Here is a 14,800-nt window from a genome sequence, read left to right as displayed (position 1 = left end):
CTAATAGCTTTCATCTTAATTGGGCACAAAGTAGAGCTTGTTATAGTCACTTACGCAAGGTGAAAAGGAGTAGAGAAAATGCAAAACTGTAAATGAACATGGATGATTTGAACACCATAATCTATCCAAGGTGACACATAAAATTAACCATCACAGCAAGTGAGATGATAAAGTCATTGTCAGGAAAAAAAATGCCATGATGATCATTACCTTCCTAGGAAACCATACAGATGAGCCAGGCCAAAGATGGTGTTTGCCTGTATTAAGATACCAACATTCTACAAATCTAAAATATACATTCAAGGGTTCCTAGAACAATTCCAATTTTTGTACCTTCCATGCTAGCTCTTCTAGGGCTATCTCTACACTCTCTCCTTTGTATCCAAGATGACTCTTTCCTCTTATAATTTATTTAATTTTGTCTTGTATTATTATTAGTGGTGATGGAGAACAACTTATTATTACTCATCCTATAAATATCTTCTCCTATGCTTACAGGTCTTAAACTTATTACCAATCCTGCTATGAGTCAAGCTGAAGGCTAAATAACCTTTATGCATCGGTCTATGTACTGAATCTTTAACAAATTTTCCTGAAGAAGGGGTGTCATCTTCACTGTGTTCCAAGAGGAGGCAAGGCTCGATTTGTTCTTCATTCAGAGCAGAAATAATTAGAAGAGGAAGAATAATGCTTCCTACCAAGAATTGACTTGGGAGTTGATCCCCAGCCCTCCCTTAAAAATGTATGCACCTGAATATTCTTTCACACAAATGTGATGTGGAGTTTCTCTAGAATATGTTAAGGATCTCAACCTAGAGATGTTACAATCTCAGCATCCCAGGTTGGTGGGAAGGGAAGAACCAGAATAAGAGGGAGCCAGGAATAGCACCAGCTGTAAGATCAGCCCCTAACCAAATAACCAATCATAAAATATAATAAGAATATCTGGTCATAATTATACATGCTAGAAATTATGTCAAGTGTATTATATGCATGGCCTCATTTAATTCTCTTATCTACCCCTGCTTTAAGGTTGTTTTTTCTTACCTACAGATAAAGAAACTAGGGCTTTGAGGATAAATAAATGTATTCAAGATTAAACTTCTGATACTAGTTGTGCCAGTTTAAACTGTCGTTTCCCCAGAAAAGCCATGTTCTTTAATCCTCATTCAATATTGCATTTGATTGCTTCCATGGAGATGTGTCACTACCCATTCAAAACGGGGTTCCTTACTGGAGCCCCTTATGAGAGAACTATTTCGGAAAAAGTTGTAGAGCCAACAGTGCCCACACAGCCAGAGACATTTGGAGATGAAAAAGGAAAACACCCCCTGGGGGAGGATCATGAAACAAGAAGTCAGGAGAGAAAACTAGCAGACATAGCCATGTACCTTTGCAGCTAACAGAGGTGTTCTGAACCCATCAACCTTTCTTGAATCAAGGTATCATTCCCTGGATGCCTTAGCTTGGACATTTTCATGGCCTGAGTACGTAAAGGTGCAATTTAATAAATTCCCTTTTAAAAGCCATTCTGTTTCTGGCATATTGCATTGCAGCAGTTCACACATACTAAAATACTGATCAAAAGTGGTGTATTTTCTGCCCAATTCACTCAAGTGACCAATTCCAGAGACACCAGGGTTTCAAAGAGAGAACGAGTTTGTTATTATAAAGCACGAAGCAAGAGATCAGATTGCCTATTCACTTAAAAATCTGTCTCCACAAATTGCAGTAACTTTGATTTTATACTATCAAAAGATGGGCAGGTTTTAGGATAATGAACACAATGGCTCAACATGACTAGATTAGAGATGATCTAATTATCGAGTATGTGCAGACTGATACCATGCTTAGTCACAGAATGTATGTAAGAAAATGGTGGCCTTAATATTATGATGGGTGTGATTTTTAGTATTGTAATAAGGTATAGGTCACTAAAAGGTTAAAGTTTAAGATACTGCATATATCAGACATGCCAATTTTGGTTAGATCCAACTTCCTCTAACCAAATAGTTTAGGAATTGGGGTGGGTTACTTCTGGATTGACTCAAGGCCCTTCATTCCTAAACATTAGTGGTTATCTTTAGTGATCATAAAACTCCAAGTTGAAAAACAGAATAAAAGGGCATAAGTAGAGGTCAGTTACAAGGTTTATCACAAGAAAAAAGCTATATAGTTTTATAAACATTACCAGAGATCAAAGCAACTCAATTATAGTTCAGCAATTCCAGGTATTTTCCTTTGACTAATCTAATACACTAGAAAGTAAAAAGAGATATCTAGATAATGATTCAGTAATTGTAGTAATTTGTTAAATCCTAACTTCTTGGTTACAACTCCCCCCTCTCATTTGATCATTCTTTCAATCTTGAGAGGTATCTGGGCAATACTATTGCAACTTCTTTATGCTGAAAAGGGGCATCACAATTAGAATAGTGGAATGAAACTGGTTGTTATTGTTGGAGAGACTTGTTCCTCTGAGCTTCAGAGCTTATCTGGAATAGGAATAATAGAAAGACTTTGTGCCTCTGAAAAATAAACTTAAGTAAAGCATCTATTAGTCTTAGATAGAGTCCAGGGTATTCCACAGGTTTTCAAGAACATTGTTGGTTGGGGGTTGACATACTGTAGCAGTTTGCAATATATGGCTGAAACATGTCTAAGAATGACTTCTGAACTCTAAGTGAAATCTCTTAGCACTGAAACTTTATTTTGTTTTATTTTTACTCCTTTTGTTCAAGAAAGCATTGCTGATTCCTTGATGCCAGGGCTGGGCTCATCCCTGAGAATCTAGCCCCACGTGTCCAGGGTGATTTACACCCTGGAAGTCATGTTCCATGCAGGGAGGAAGGTAGTGGGTTTATTTGTAGACTTTGGCTTAGAAAAAGGGCACATCTGAGCAACGAAAGAGGTTCTCTGAGGGTGACTTTTAAGCATTGATTATAAATAGCCTTAGCTTTGCCTATTTAGAGAAATAAGTCTTCTAAGTTTAATGAACCCAAGGGCTTGGCTTATTAAATTGAGAGCACCTATTGCATAAGAGAATAGCAGGAATTCTCCAGGTTGGGAAGTTTAATAATTCCAAGTTTTTCTCCAGTCCATCAAGGGACTTTGCACATTCTTTTTCATTTTCTGCCCCAAATACTCTGAAATACATCAGAGTATTATATCAACCTGTACAGATATCAAGATCTCATTACCTATTCTAGGTTCCATGTAATTAAGTTGTCTAAATTAGCTGACCAGACAGGTTAAATTTGATGGTGTGCTACAGAAAATTTAATTTTTGGAGAAAATAAACATATCTTCCTTTGATCTCACAGAAGCTAAAGTTCTAAAATACAGATAATATCATCTTTACTTTGTATTTTGATTTACCTTAGTTCTAACCGAATCAGCTTCATTCACATATCTAATTAAAGTCTAATCTGTTTTTCAGCTTCTTCAACAGTTTCTGTATGGAGTAATGCTAACTTTCAGAGTGGAGAAGCTTAACTCCGAGTTTTAGTGTTACTCAGATACTCAAAGTTCCAGGCAACTACCAGGTTATACAAAGAGCAAAGCATCTCAGAATTTATAAATAACAGTTAAAGCTCAAGAATTATTGTGACTGCCATAGGAGCTTACAATCTAAGCCCTAATTTTCTTATAAGCATTTTCTAAATGAAGCTATTTTCAGAAATAAAAACATTTAGTAGTTGGCTTATATTGGGATCATCAACCACAAACCATAGTAGTTTTTTCCAGTCTCACCTTTACACATTTACCAAGGTTGTGTTAATTAACAGATAGAACATAAATTATATATTTGTCTTGTTTCTCTCTTAAAGTCCTTTTTTTGTTGAAGATGAAGTTCTGACATAGCTGATCACATGCACTTTTAGAGATGTTTTAGAGCAAAGTAGTGTAACTGACATGTAAATTTGGTTGTTTCCAGGTCTGTAACATTCTTCTAAGTATCACTAAAACCAGGACTAACATCATACTCTTGTTTCATATCATGCAGCTCAGTATCAGGATATAACATGGACAGTGAGAACATTGTCAAGTCTCTAGGAATTTTATACAATCTTTAAATATATGAATAACATTTAACCCATACAAATTTACCTAATAGAAGGAAGAAAATCCTTTTAAATTATTATAATACTTCCCAACACTTCCTGTGTAATATATTAAATTGTTTTAGCACCTCACTTTTAGAAGGTGAAAGAAAAAATCCTTTGCAACGGTTTCCTTTAAGAGTGAGAAGACGGGCGGTGACAACATGGCGGACGTGCTAAGTGTCAGTGTGAATCTGGAGGCCTTTGCCCAGGCTATCAGTGCCATTCAGGCTTTGCGCTCCAGCGTGAGCAGGGTGTTCGACTGCCTGAAGGATGGCATGCGGAACAAGGAGACACTGGAGGGCCGGGAGAAGGCCTCCATTGCGCACTTCCAGGACAACTTGCATTCAGTCAACCGGGACCTCAATGAGCTGGAACGTCTGAGCAATTTGGTAGGCAAGCCATCTGAGAACCATCCTCTCCATAACAGTGGGCTGTTAAGCCTGGATCCTGTGCAAGATAAAACTCCTCTCTATAGTCAACTCCTTCAAGCATATAAGTGGTCAAACAAGTTGCAGTACCATGCAGGTCTAGCATCTGGCCTTTTGAATCAGCAGTCACTGAAACGTTCTGCTAACCAAATGGGGGTGTCTGCTAAACGTAGACCAAAGGCTCAACCCACGACTCTTGTCTTACCACCTCAGTATGTTGATGATATAATTAGCCGCATTGACAGGATGTTTCCTGAAATGTCAATCCACTTATCCAGACCTAATGGAACATCAGCAATGCTTCTGATTATAGATTTCTAAGCTACTTGCTGCTGCCACGCCCATCTTCTCTGATGTTGGAGGAAATTCTCACCTGGCAGGAGAGCGATCACCCCCCCTGCTGCCTTCGCTAGTAACCTGTTCCCTTTGACTTGGGAAAAAGTTGGGACCCATACTGTATGCAGCAGAGAACCACTCTGGGATGTTTAAGTAAGAGATAAAAGTGTTGTTTTCATGAGTTAATCTGGTGTTGTTCTGGAAAGCTTTGGAAGGGGAATGAGACTTGTGGGGAAAGACCAGTTTGGATACTGTTGAAGCAGGCCACATTTGAGCATTCCAAATGTACCTTTGCTTTTTGTAAAAGGCATTTTCTTCTGAATCAGTGAGGCTTCCTTCAATGCAATCAACAGAAACTTACTCTGATTAATTTAGGCAATCTAAATTAATCTGGCTTCATTAAAAAGCAAACAAAACCAAAACAGTTAGTTTTGTTGCTTTTTAATGCTAGATGGTCATGCACTCAAAGATAGAACTGGCCTGCCAGAAGGGACAAAACTGGGGTAGCTCCAGGGATATCAAGAGTAAGAGTAAGAGTAAGTCAATGTTCCTTTTGCAACCCTGTGGCCAAAATGATTTGGCATCAACTGCCTTCCATCTCTTTGTCTGTGTTCATACATTCTAGGGAGCAGTCTCGCTAGCCTAACCTGGGGTTGACTTCCCGTATGGACAGATAAGAGGTCATGTATTTGCAGCCCACAGAACTACGTAGGGTGGAGAGGGAGTAATTCCACAGATGAAGAGGGATGGAGCTGGAGAAAGCAACAGTCTACATGATAAAATAAATGCCCTGTGTTCAGAGCTTTATGGCTTACACAGCAGTAATCTCATTTGATTCTCACAGTGGCCTTCAGAGTAGATAGACCCAACTGTTTTTAAGAAAACTGAGACCCAGAGAAGTGCAATTGTTTCTGCAGGGTTATGTACCTAGAACACTTGCTCCCAAGCCTCCAGGATACTTTCCTCCTCCCATCTCTGATAGGTCATGCTATTGACAAGTAAATTTGAACCATCAGGCACTGGACTAGTCATTTTCTCTTTAAAAAATTTTATTATATACTTTTATATACATAAAGGAATTATGTAATATATATGTTATAAAGCATGATGATAAACCCGTGAACATACCACCAAATTTAAAAAGCAGAACATACCAATTCATGCTTCTTCCCAAGCACTGGCTGTCCAAACAAGGGCCACCATCTTACTATCATTCCCTTCTCTTCCTTTTTTTTTTTTTTAAATATTATATATTTTTTATTATTGCAGTAATATGTATATAACATAAAATTTGCCATTTTAACCATTTTTAATACACATTTCAGTGGCATTAATTCACGATGTTGTGCTACATCACTATTTTCCATTATTAAAACTTTTCTATACCCGAACTGAAACTCTTAACCCTTTAGGCAGTAACTCCCCATTTGCCCTCCCCTCAGCCCTTGCTAAACTCTAATCCACTTTCTGTCTGTGAATTTGGTAATTCTAGATGTTTCATATAAGTGGAATCAGGCAATATTTATCCTTTTGTATCTGGTTTATTTCACTTAGCATAATGTTTTCTAGGTTCATGCATGTTATAACATGTATCAGAACTTGTTTCAGTTTCCTGGCTGCTAAATCAGATAGCATGCAATGGTTGGTTTAAACAGTGGAAATTTATTGACTCACATTTGAGGCTAGGGGAAGTCCAAAATGAAAGCATCATCAAAGCAACACTTTCTCCCAGAAGACTGTGACATTCTGGGGCTGGCTATCAGCAATCCTAAGCCTTGGCTTTTCACCTGGCAATACACATGGCAGCCTCTCCACATGGCTTCTCTGAGCTCCATTGACCTCTGTCTTCTGGCTGCTTCTCACTATGTCTGTCTCTGTCTCTCTCACTCTCTGTCTCTCTGTCTCTCTCTCTCACTTTCTCTCTGTAGCTTTCTCTATAAGGCCTTCAGTAATAGGATTAAGATCCATCATAATTCAGTTAGGCCACACCATAATTGAAGTAGTTTCATCAAAAGGCCCTACTTAAAATGGCTCCTACCCACAGAAATGGATTAACTTTAAGGACATATTTTTCTGGAGTGTATAGCTCTAAGCCACCACAGAACTTCATTCCTTTTATGGCTGAATAGTATTCCATCCTATAGATCCCTATATTTTGTTTATTCATCCTTGTGTCAGTAGACATCTGGGTTGTTTCTACCTTTTGGCTATTGTGAATAATGCTGCTATGAACATTGGTCTACATGTATCACTTTGAGTCCCTGTTTTCAATGTTTTGGGGTACATGCCTAAGAGTGAAATTTCTGGGTCATATGGGAATTATGTATTTAACTTTTTGAAGAACTGCCAAATTCTTTTCCACAATGGCTACACCATTTTCCAGTCCCGTCAGCTGTGTATTAGAGTTCTAGTTTCTCCACATCCTCACCAATACTTATTTTCCTTTCTTTAATTAATAGCTATCCTTGTATGTGTGAAGTGATACCTCTTTATAGTTTTGATTCATATTTTCTTAATGGCTAATGTTGTTGAACATCTTTTCAAGTTTTTAATTAGCCATTTGTATAACTTCTTTCAAGTTCTTTGTCCATTTTTTTTATTGGGTTGTTTATATTTTTGTTCTTGAGTTGTAGGATATTATATACTTTGGATATTAAACTTTTATCAGATAAAAAGTTTACAAATGTTTTCTCCCATTTGGTAGGTTCTTTCTTTGTAATGTGTTTTGATAAATAAGTTTCTAATTTTGATGACATCCAGTTTATCTTTTTTTTTTTTTTTTACTTTTCTTGCTCATACTTTGGATATAAAGCCTAAGAAACCATTAAAAGAAAAAAAGAGTGAGAAGACATGTCTTCTGAAATATAGAATGATAAGGTCAATATAAATGTCAACAAGGACATTGTTCTGATATGATATAAAATTTTTGTCTTCTAGACAGAGTATTCAAATGGCTAGGAAAAACATTTTATAACCTTTCATTAAGAACAGACCAACAATCCACATTATTTTACAGGAGAAAAAGCCAAACTCCAGTTTTGTATGAATGCATAGTTTGATACAAAAGCTCTTTAAAAAATATTATAAACAGGGCTATCAAATTTTTGCTCAGTGTTGACTAGGACAGTCAGAATTCACTTTCACAAACCTTTTACAACTTTTCATATTCATTCAGGGTTTGTCTTACATATTAAAACTAGCCATTTTACTTTAGGACAAACCATACTCCCTTAGACAAGCTTACCAAATTTTAGTCAGCATTGACGACAATAAACAAAATTCACTTTTACAAACCTTCTACAACTTTCACTTCAGCTTTGTCCTTCACATTCTTAAGGACAAAATCACACACTTTTCTTTAGCAAAGCATTTGTTATTTCACATACCTGCATTATTTAAGTTACCAAAAAAGATCTTTAACATTATCTTTAAATATCTTACAAAACATAATTATTTTAAAAATAAAATTTGTCAAAATAATAGTGTAATTTCATTAAACACAAACTTATTCTCTCTTTTTTTTTTTTTTACCATAATGGAGATCAAATAGATATGTTAGCTTATTTTATCAGTTTATGTGGATAAATTTAGAGAGAACATACTAAATTAGTTCGTTAAAGCTGCGGGAATGCAATATACCAGAAATCGAGCAGCTTTTATAAAGGGAATTTACTACGTTACAAGTTTACAGTTCTAAGGTTATAAAAATGTCCAAACAGAGGCATCCAGGGACAGACACCTTGCCTCAAGAAAGGCTGCTGTCTGAGCACAATACTACCCAATTGTAATGCAATTATGTTAAAACACTGAATGAAGCTGCATGTGAGGTATAGGTTTTTTGTTTTTGTTTTTTTTTGTTTTTTTTCTTTCTATTATTGTTTTAATTCTTATTCTGTTGTCTTTTTGTTTCTTTTTCTGAATCGATGCAAATATACTAAGAAATGATGAATATGCAACTATGTGATGTTATTGAGAATTGCTGATTGTACATGTAGATTGGAATGATTTCTAATTGTTTTGTTAATTCTTTTTTTAATTAATAAAAAAAAAAAAACTACAAAAAAAAAAAAAAAAAAAAAGAAAGGCTGCTGTCTGTCACATGGGAAAGCACGTGGCTGGCATCTGGTGGTCCTTGTTCCAGGTTCCATTGCTTCCAGCTTCTGATGCCAGTGATTTACTCTCTAAACATCTGTGGGCCTACGCTTAGCTCCTCGGAGACACAGCTCTGCGTTCTGGCTTCTTTAGCGTCTCTTAGGAAGGCATATGGCAATGCCTGCGAGGCTTTCAAGCAACTATCTCCTGGGGCTTCTGCATTTCCAAATGTCTGTGTCTGCATACACATCTCTTTGTCAGCTCTGAAGCAAAGCATCTGCATCTAATCAAAAGGCCACATTAACATTTGGGTGTGTCACATCTTCATGGAAGTAATCTTACCAAAGTTCACACCCATGACTGAGTCAGTCTCCATGGAAACAATCTAATCAAAGATTTCCATCCTAAACAATAGGTCTGGCCCCATAAGATTGGGTCAGGATCAAGACATGGCTTTTCTGGGGTACTTAATAGTTTCAAGCCAACACACATACCCAAGTACAATAAAATTGAATTTGTTTGACTCAATAAGTCATCAAAGACTTCTGGAAAGATGGTGGAATAAGATAGGCTGAGTTCACACCTACTCCAAGGAACCGCTAAAGAATCTATAAGAAAAGGACCAGGGCAGTGACTCCAGGGTGCAAATGACCTAAGAGGGTCTTCTACACCATATGGGGAGATCAAAAAAGCTGAAGAATTGAGACACAGAGAACCAGAAACCATCCAGCTAGTGCAAAGAGTCTAATGTGCCTCTTTCCAAATGGAAGCCGGAGCCCTCAGGAGTGCATGGACAAGAAGGCAGGGACTAGGAAGTAAGCCAAGCCAACTCCTTGATGCACCACACCCACACATGCAGCCACCCCTTGTGACCAACCCATTTGTGCACCATGCACCTGATTCCTGCCCCCTGGTGTCCCAAGAACCCCCACCCAGCCCCATCAGGACCTCTAAAATAACTCTAAAAAAAAAGCAGTGCAGGCTAGTCCCCACTTCCACCCCTGCACACACAAATGTGTCTTGCCTACCCTCAGGCCCACGCACTCACATCCCCCCTTAACCCCTGCACCCCCTATATAGGTGCACCTCCACATCCCAGCACCCCTCCCCAGCGCACACACCACCCCACCACATGCTTCCCACCCTTCCATCCCAGTGCCACTGACACCCACCCTCTGTGCATGCATGCACACATGCCCCAAACCCATGCACCCTACCCTACACATCCTGGACTCCACAATGCAATCCCAATGACACCCATGCACCATGTGTGCACACATACTCTGCTCACTCACCCACCCTCATGCCATACCCTTTCACTCACCCATCCCATCTCTCCATAGCTGCACCCCCCATGCCTAGCGCACCCTCACAACACCCTCAAATGGCCTTCTGCTGTGACCTGCCTCCCTGTCTCACATGCCATGCCCTGTCCCTGTGCTTTGAGGACTGCCTGAGCTGCACCTCACCTCCACCACCTCCACGTCACCCCCTCACAACCCTGAGCCATGCACCCCACGCCCCCAGGTATTAGCATAGCACCCTCACCCCACACCTAGCCCTGTGCCGTGCCCTGCCACCTCATCATTGCACCCTGCACCACACTGAGGACCTGCCCCACGCCCATCCTGCAAATACAAACCTTAGACTACTGAATGAAGTCAACTTCCAAAGTAACCATATTAAAATAATTAAATGCATTGAAGGCAATGTAAAATCTCAAAGCATATGAAGATGGAGACAGATATATTCCAGCCTAATAACCAAATTAAAACACTGGAGGAGACACAGGCTTTGGAACAACTAATCAAAGATGGTCCTATAACTCTAAAAAATAAACTCAAGGGATTGTCTAAAGACATAAAGGAGATCAAGAAGACACTAGAATGGCATAAAGAAGAATTTGAAAGCATAGAAAAATAGCACATATCACAGAGATGAAAGATACTGTAGAACAAATGGAAAATATGCTAGAGACACACAACAGCAGATTTAAAGGGCACAAGAAATAAGTGAACTAGAGGACAGGACAATTGATTTCAAATGCACAAAAGAAGAAATGGCAAAAAAAGATGGAAAAATTTGGGTAGAATCTCAGGGAAAAGATGGATAACATGAAGTGCACAAATATAAAAATCATCGGTGTTCCAGAAGGAGAAGAGTAAAGGGCTAGGAAGATTAGTTGAGGAGATAATGGGGTAAACTTCCAAACCTTTATGAAAGACATAAATATGTAAATCAAAGAAGTCCAATGAATCTGAAATAGAATAAATCCAAATACACCTACTCCAAGACATATACTAATTAGTCTATCAAAGGTTGAAGAAAAGCAGAAAATACTGAAAGCAGCAACACAAAAGTGATCTACTGCATACAAGGCAAACCACATAAGACTGAGTTTAGACACTCAACAAGTACCATGGAGGTGAAGCAGTAGTGGTATGATATATTTAAGGACCTGAAAGAGAAAGATTTACATCCAAGTGCTCTGTACCTAGTCAAATTGTCCTTCAAAAGTGAGGGAGAGGGTCCATGGGTTCAGGGGTAGAATGCTTGCCTTTCATGCAGGAGACCCAGGTTCGATTCCCAGACCATACACCCCCCCCCCCCAAAAAAAGGTGAGGGAGAGATTAAAACTTCCACAGATAAACAAATACTGAGAGAATTTGTCAACAAGAGACTGGCTCTATAAGAAATATTAAAGGAAGTTCTGTTGGCTGAAAAAAATATAAAGGAGAGGGAATCTGGAGGAAGGCACAGAATTGAAGAATACCAGTAAAGGCAATTTAATGGATAAAAATAGAAAGAGGGAAAAGAGTATATATATACTTGTCATATACATACGACAAATAAAAGCCAAAGAACAAGATGGTAGATTCAAGAAACGCCTTTACAGTAATATCTTTGAATGTTAATGGACTAAACTCACGAATTAAAAGATAGATTGGCAGAATGGATTTTAAAATGTGATCCGTCTATATGTTGTTTATAAGAGACTCATCAAAGCCCCAAGGATACAAATAGATTGAAAGGGAAAGGATGGAAAAAAATGCTGCATGCAAGCTGTAAGTAAGCGAAAGAAAGTAGGAGTAGCTATACCAATATCAGACAAGATTTTAAATGTAAAGAAGTCATAAGAGACCAACAAGAACATTAAATATTAATAAAAAAGACAATTCACCAAGAAGAAATAACGATCATAAATGTTTATGTCCCAATCAAGGAGCTCTAGAGTACATGAGGGAAATATTGGCAGAACTGAAGGGAGTGATAAACATTTCAACAATAATACTGGGAGACTTCAATACACCACTCTCCTCTATAGATAGAAAACCAGACAGAAGATCAACAAGGAAATGGAGAACTCAAACAATTTGATAAATGAATTAGACCTAAAGACATATACATACATCATTATGCCCCAACACCACAAGAGATACATTATTCTCAAGAATGTTCATGGAACATTCTCCAGGATAAATCATATGCTGGAGTACAAAACAAGTCTTAATAAATATAAAAAGACTGAAATCATTCAAAGCATCTTCTCTGATCACAACAGAATGAAGTTGGAAATCAATAACCTCCAAAGAGCCAGAACTTTCACAAATATATGGAGATTAAATAATGCACTGTTAAACAACCAGTGTGTCAAAGAAGAAATTGCTACAGAAATTGGTAAGTATCTGGAGACTAATGAAAATGAGAATTCAGCATATCAGAGCTTATGAGATGTGGCAAAGGCAATGCTGAGAGGGAAATTTATTGCCCTAAATGCCTATATTAAAAAGAAGAAAAAGCAAAAAACGACAACTTAACTGCTTAGCTAGAGGAACTGGAGAAAGAACAGCAAACTAACCTCAAAGCAAATATAAGAAGAAAAATAACAAAGATTAAAGCAGAATTAAGTGAATTGGAGAACAAAAGAACAATAAAAAGAATCAATAAAACCAAAAGCTGGTTCTTTGAGAAAGCAATAAAATTGATGGACCTCTAGCTAGGCTGGCAATGAAAGAAAGAGAGAGGATGCAAATAAACAAAATCAGTAATGTAAGGGAGGTTGTTACCATGGACCTTGAAGAAATAATAAAAAAAAAAAAGGATACTATGAACAACTATATACCAACAAACTAGACAACTTAGATGAAATGGACAAGTTCTTAGAAACATAAGACAAACTGCACTGATTTAAAAAGAAATAGAAGATCTCAACAAACCAATCACTAGTGAAGAGAGTCAATCAGTCATAAAAAAGTCTTCCTACAAAGAAAGCCCAGGGCCAGATGGCTTCACATTTGGAATCAAACATTACAAAAAGGACTAACACCAATCCTGCTCAAACTCTTCCAAAACATTTAGGAAAAGGGAACACTACTTAACTCATTTTATGAAACTAACATCACTTTAATACCAAAACCTGGAAAAAACGCTATAAGAAAGGTAAACTACATGCCAATCTCCCTAATAAATAGAGGCAAAAATTCTCAACAAAATATTAGCAAATCGAATCCAATGACACTTTATAAGGAATAACACTACAAACAAGTGGAATTTGTACCAGGGATGCAAAGGTGGTTCAACACAATAAAATCAATATAGTAACAAATTGAAAGTGAAAAATCACATGATCATCTCCTTTGATGCTGAAAAAGCATTAGACAAAAGGCAACATCTTTTTCTGATAAAAACACTTCAGTGTGGGCCACAGTGGCTCAGCAGGCAGAGTTCTTGCTGTTATGCCGGAAACCCGGTGCCTGCCCATGCAAAAAAAACAAACAAAAAAACACACTTCAAAAGGTGGAAATCAAAGGAAACTTCCTCAATATGAAAAGGGCATATATGAAAAACCTTTAGCCAGCTTTGTAAAGTAAAGTGAAGTAAAACTTTCACTATTTGCAGATGACATAATAGTGTACTTGGAAAGTCCTGAGAAATCTATAACAAAGCTTCTTAATTTGAAAAACAAATTCAGCAAAGTAGCAGGACATGAGATTGTGCAAAAATCAGTAATATTTCCATACACAAGCAATGACCTAACTGCAGAGACAATTAAAATAGTGAAAGTTTTGCTTCTTCCTTTCCAATTTAGATGCCTTTTTTTTCTTTTTCCTTCCTCATTGCTCTAGCTATAACTTCTAGTACAGTGTTGAATAATAGCAGTGACAGAGGGCATTCAAAATAGCAGTATCAAGTATCTAAGAATAAACTTAACTAGGGACGTAAAAGACCTTATACAGAAAACTACACAACATTGCTAAAATAAATCAATGAAGATAAAAATAGCCTGAAAGACATTCTTGCTCATGAATAGGAAGGTTAAAGACAGTTAAGATGTCAATACTACCCAAATTGATCTATAGATTCAATGCAATACCAATCAAAATTCCTACAACCTATTTTGAAGGCTTGGAAAAGCTAGTTATCAAATTCATTTGTAAGGGAAAGAGACCTCAAGCTTAATATATCCTATAAAAAGAAGAAAGTGGGAGAATTAACATATCCTGATTTTAGAGCTTATTATAAAGTCACAGTGGTCAAAACAGCATGGCACTGGTACAAAGGTAGAAATATTGACCAATGGAATTGAATTGAGAGCACAGAAACAGACCACCAAATCTATGGTCAACTGATCTTCAACAAGGCCCCCAAGTCCACTGGGACAAAATAATCTTTTCAATAAATGGGCATAGGAGAACTGGATCTCAGCAGCCAATGAAAAAGGACCTTTACCTTACACTCTATACAAAAATTAACTCAAATTAGAGTTATATGAGATTAAATATGAGAACCAGTATCATAAATCTCCTAGATGGAAATGTAGGAAAACATCTTTAAGAC

At 37.5% G+C, this 14,800-nt stretch overlaps 1 pseudogene; it reads left to right on the top strand.

Annotated features, from left to right (window-relative positions):
- Positions 1-4,261: 4,261 nt before the first annotated feature.
- On the top strand, positions 4,262-5,129 carry LOC143676591 (mediator of RNA polymerase II transcription subunit 27 pseudogene; annotated as a pseudogene).
- Positions 5,130-14,800: the final 9,671 nt, after the last annotated feature.

Source organism: Tamandua tetradactyla, chromosome 3, assembly GCF_023851605.1.
Source record: "Tamandua tetradactyla isolate mTamTet1 chromosome 3, mTamTet1.pri, whole genome shotgun sequence".
Lineage (NCBI taxonomy): Eukaryota > Metazoa > Chordata > Mammalia > Pilosa > Myrmecophagidae > Tamandua > Tamandua tetradactyla.
This window is presented reverse-complemented; position numbering and strand designations above follow the sequence as displayed.